Source organism: Musca domestica, unplaced genomic scaffold, assembly GCF_030504385.1.
Source record: "Musca domestica strain aabys unplaced genomic scaffold, Musca_domestica.polishedcontigs.V.1.1 28, whole genome shotgun sequence".
In the NCBI taxonomy this organism is placed as follows: Eukaryota; Metazoa; Arthropoda; class Insecta; order Diptera; family Muscidae; genus Musca; species Musca domestica.
In genome coordinates, this window is record NW_026712293.1 from 22,499 (window position 1) to 27,825 (window position 5,327).

Consider the following 5,327-nt stretch of genomic DNA (forward strand, 5'->3'; position numbering starts at 1 on the left):
CCGAGATTACCTCTCGCCATGACACCCCTATCCACAGGGTGCCCCATATTCAAAGCCTTCACTTACCCCTCTATCTCATCCCTACCACCTTTTTAAACAGCTTTAAGCCGAAGACATTGTTTTCAGTTTAAATTCCACAAATTTATTCATACTTAAGCTTAACAAAGGATCTTTAGTGAAAATTATATGGACAACAAGAATAAGATCAAAACAAAATACATCGTACAAAAAAATGATTTTTTTTGATTTCATTAATTCAGTAATTCCTTAATATTTTTTTTTAATCTCTCTTCGTTTCAGGCAATCTAATAATAATTCATTTTTCTTTCTTTCTCTTTCTTTTCAGGAAATTTCTTTTCTTTCAGGCAATTTCTTTTCTTTTCAGGAAATTTCTTTTCTTTCAGGCAATTTCTTTCTTTTCAGGAAATTTCTTTCTTTTCAGGAAATTTCTTTCAGGCAATTTCTTTTCTTTTCAGGAAATTTTTTTTCTTTCAGGCAATTTCTTTCTTTTCAGGAAATTTCTTTCTTTTCAGGAAATTTCTTTTCTTTCAGGCAATTTCTTTTCTTTTCAGGAAATTTCTTTCTTTTCTGGGAATATCTGGCGGCTCATAAATGTAGTTAGGCTTTATCTGGAGGTGGCTCTTCCCAATGTATAAGTAAAAAGTTCAAGTTTATGGTGTTAGCGTTGTAATTACATTCCAGAACCATTTTACGACATCACTTTATTTTTTTTTTTTTTTTTAGAAAAAGTCCAACAAGGCAGATTGGGGCCGTACAAATATTCGGCGAACTAGAACAAAACAATATTCCTAACCCTGGCTTGAGCTCAACCCTGAGTGGAATCCTGTACCCATTGTGGTAAGTAGACTCTAAACTTAACTGCTTGTTGTCCCTTCTATTAACTTTTGCTATTTTTCTCTTTTCTTGCTATGTAATGTTCGTGGAATCTAATTTGCTTGCTGTCGTCCGTCCTGCCGTCCAAGTAAAAGGTACAATGTCTATGGGAATTACCAAGGGCTTGCCAGAGTGACAAAACCGCAAATCTGCGCCTCCCACGTTGGATTGGATGGTGTTGGTGTGGCTCCCGAGGTTAATTTTAAGATGATTTCTTATTTTTTTTGTTTTGATATTTGTATAGTTTGTTTAAACTTTGTTTAGGTTTAGTTTTTTTTTTCCTTTAATTAATTATTTTTAATATTTCTTTAAATTCCTTTTTTTGTTTAAAAGCAGAAAGGAAATTTTAATAAATGCCAAAAGAAATAAAACAATTCGGGTTTTCTTGTTGGTCTTGCTGTTGTCGGTTGGCTGGAGCCACACATCCAATCTTCTTACCAGTGCAAATCAAAAAAAGCCCATTTTCCTGCGAAAATTTGCCAGGAAATTTCGGATTGTCATCCTTCTTTTCCTTTGTTTTTCTTCCCCTTCGTCTTGACATTTCTGCATGTGTTTGCAACAAAACAGCTGTTTTTGCAGATAGTTGGCAATATTATTATTCTTCTTCTTTTTTATGTATTCATTTTTAGACTTAACCCTCTATAAGACGCACCCCACAAAGCCAACTATCCTGCCGATATCCTTATCAAGGGATAGGAGGGAAAAAGTGCGACATTTGATACATTAATTTAGATACAAATCTGCTTAATATGCGTTACCTACAACAGGAATCTTTATTTGGCAACTCTAAGCCTTCTCGATCTGGCAACTCTATCAACAACTTCCCAATTTTTCATACACCAATATTGTTAACTTATGAAGTTTTAATTCATCCCATGTAAACCAGCTTTGACTGAAGTCTTACGCATGGTGTAAATGATGTTTACGACGTACGCAAGGCGTCGCGCTGCAAGTATTTAGTCAAACCTAAACTGTCAATGAATGAAACTGACTTTTATGAATGGCAACCGGCGTTAGCGTATATTGTAATTCTAATTGGCGGTCGATGTGATTCTCGGTGTCGTCGAAAATTTATAAAATAAAGGTAAGTACAGTGTAAAATAATTTTAGTGGATAAGGAAAAGTGTTTAATTAAACTTCTCGCGTCGTGTAATTGATGATAAAGTGTTTTGTGTGTGAAAAGGGTAAAAAAAGTGAATGAAAAATTAACCACGCAATTACAACCAGTGAGTGTGTGTGTGTGTGAGCAAAAATTGCAAGGCAATTATATTGTGGGGTTTGATAAAGAATATGCCAAAAAAAAAATTAAAATATATATTAAAATATTTATTACAAAATCTTTTATGAAAAGGAATAAGTCAATGGCAAAAATAAATTGAAAGCAAAAAAAAAAAGGCATGGGAATACACATGACCTTCGAAAACTAACGGAAAAAAATATATGCATGTGTATGTGTGTGTGGCGCAACTAGTGGCTGAATGAATGAGATGCATTTACAATAGGTGATAGAAAAAAAATTACACTCATTCAAAAACGTGGTTATGTCGGAAACGAATAATTTTAAAAAGGAAGATCAATCATTAATTCGCCGTGAGTGAGTTATGTGGGTGAAAAAAGAAGAAGAACAAAAAAAGAAGGATAAAGAAAAAGAAAAGAAGAAAAAAATCAAAATATTGTGAATATCGAAACCAAAACAAAAGTGAATTGAGAGTTTAGAAAATAATTATTAAAAAAAAAGAAAATAAATGAAGAAAATTTGGATGATGGAGGAGAAAAATTGTGAAAATTGAAACCTATAAAAAATTACTAAATATATTGATCAAATGGAAACAGAATTGAATGGAAATGGAAATCGGTGAGTTTTGAAATTTCATATATACATTCGTATCGCAGCTAATTCAAAATATATCTTAGTTTGTCTTGCGTTTCTACTATTTTTTTTTTTTTTTATTTCTGATTCGGATGAGAAATTGTTGGCCAGCAGCAATGTCACTTTAGTCCCCGAATATCGCTAGTAATTCAGGTTAATTCATTCTACAGCGAACTACAGGGATAGTACAATGGACTTTCTATATTCTAATAAAAAAATATTCTTGAAAAACTTCAGTTTAAAGTTTAATGTTTAAAATTTTCATAACTGTGAATAAGGTAATACTGAAAAGAACTTTAGAACGAGCAGATTTAAAATCCAATTGTAAAGCCTTTTTCAAAACTATTCAACTCTTTAAAATTTTAAATAAATGTGGGCTAAATGTTATCAAAGTTGAGGATATTACTGTTTCAAATCCTTGGCGTGGAAAATGCCAATAGGATTACCTTTAAGATCTTCGACCTCATAAAGGCAATTTCCAACAGGTTTAACTATACGACATCTGAAAAATTTCTTATCAAGTTTGGCATTGTAATTACTTTTAAAATCGCTCTGCTTAAAACTTCTACGGAAAACCTCTTGTCCTGGAATGAATTTGACAAGGCGACTCCGCATATTGTATGATTTTTCATTTCTTAGGTAGGCTTGGTGTAGGCTATTTCGGATCTTTTCCCTAATTAAATCTTGCTTCACGATATTTGGAGTTATTCTTGCTTCTGGGTCATTGAGAAGCTCTAATTTTCGGGCTAGTTGGTAGAAGCTACCATGAGTTACCATATTTACTCCAAAGAGAGCAAAATACGGAGTGACCCCAATTGAGTTATGCACGGAAGACCTAAGGGAGCATTCGATTTCTGGCAAATTTTTATCCCAATTTGTGTGATCATCTCCTAGGAATGATCGAATGGCTGCTAAAATTGACAGATTCACTCTCTCAGAAGCATTCGCTTGAGGTGAGTGAATTGCAGTCCTAATGTGATTTATCCCGAAATTCTTGGTCAAATCGGCGAATTCTTTGCTGGTAAATTGTTTACCATTATCAGATATAATTGTTTCGGGTGTACCGAATTTATAAAACACTTCGCTAATTAGAAACTTCACTACATTCTTGGTGTTGGCCTTGGCCATGGCTTTCAATAAGACAAACTTGGAGAGGTGGTCTAACACAATAAAGATAAAACAGTTCCCTGCCTTAGTTCTGGGATACGGTCCTAAAAAGTCTATGTAGATTCGTTGGAATGGTCTATTTGATACTATCTCGGCTCCCAAAGGGGGCCTCAAGGTTGTGTTGGCGGGTTTTGCTTCTTTGCAAATGATACAGTCCCTGACAAAATTTCTTACTTGGACATTTTGGTGTGGCCAAAAGAAATATTCTTTTACTCTTTTTAAAGTTTTATGATAGCCTCCATGTGAGACCTGGGGTGGACAATGTGCGTTTTTAATAATTTGTTGGGTTAATTCTTTGGGGACCCACAGCTTCCAAGCAAAATCTTCATTAGTGGGAATACCATCATAGAACTGAGTTCTTTTATAGACCAAAGCGTCTACCACTTTTAAGTCGGGAAGTTGAGATGAATTACGTTCAATGTTTGCTATAAGCTCGGTGTATTCGTCCGATTTGAAAGCGGGCGAATCTAAATCAATTAAAGACTTGACTTCCATTGATACCTCTTCCATGTCATACCTTGATAGCGTATCTGGGACGACGTTTTGGGTTCCTTTTCGGTGTTCTATCTCAAAGGTGAAAGTTTGGAGCTGTAAACTCCACCTAGCTAATCTTCCGCTCAGATCTCTGTGGGACATTAACCATTTAAGACTGCTATGGTCAGTGATTACAGTAAAGGGCATAAGTTCTATATATGGCCGGAACTTACGAATAGCCAAGACCACTGCCAAGCACTCTCTCTCTGTAACCGAATAGTTCTTCTGAGCGGAGGTCAACTTTTGGGAGAAATAAGCGATGGGGTGTTCTCCACCATCCCTATCTCTTTGAAATAAAACCGCACCTATCCCCAAGTCCGAGGCGTCGCACTGGACAAAAAAGGGTTTTGCAAAATCCGGGTGGTTGAGAACAGGACTTGTCACTAAGGCTTGTTTTAATTTGTCAAAGGCTACTTTAGCCTCCTCCGTGAAATGAAATTGTTTTCCTTTCTTCATGGTTTCAAATATGGGAGCGGCAATGGTGGCAAAGTCGGCTATAAACCTTCGATACCACCCTGCTGTCCCCATAAAACTCCTTACTTGCTTCGCACTTCGTGGATACTTAAACTGCATAATAGTCTCCACTTTTGCCGGATCAGGTTTTAATTTGCCACCTCCAACTATGTAACCCAAGTACTTAAGTTCCTTGAAGCAGAACTTTGACTTGGTCACATTTATAGTGAGTCCAGCTCTAGCCAAACAATCTGCCACCTGCTCTAGCAACCTCAGGTGAGTGTCGAAGTCTGGCGAAACTACCAAAAGATCATCCAAGTAGACGAAAACTCTGTCACGTAGTGCGCCAGGGATCACCTTATCCATTAAACGGCATAACCTTTGGGCTGCATTGCACAGACCAAAGGGC

General features: G+C 36.0%; 1 long non-coding RNA gene across 1 annotated transcript; it reads left to right on the top strand.

Moving 5' to 3' along the window:
• The first annotated feature begins 455 nt into the window (after positions 1 to 455).
• LOC131803260 (uncharacterized) lies at positions 456 to 2,136 on the top strand. The gene is made up of 2 exons (XR_009342506.1): positions 456 to 687; positions 745 to 2,136. It is a non-coding gene; the product is annotated as an uncharacterized LOC131803260 (long non-coding RNA).
• The last annotated feature ends 3,191 nt before the right edge of the window (positions 2,137 to 5,327 follow it).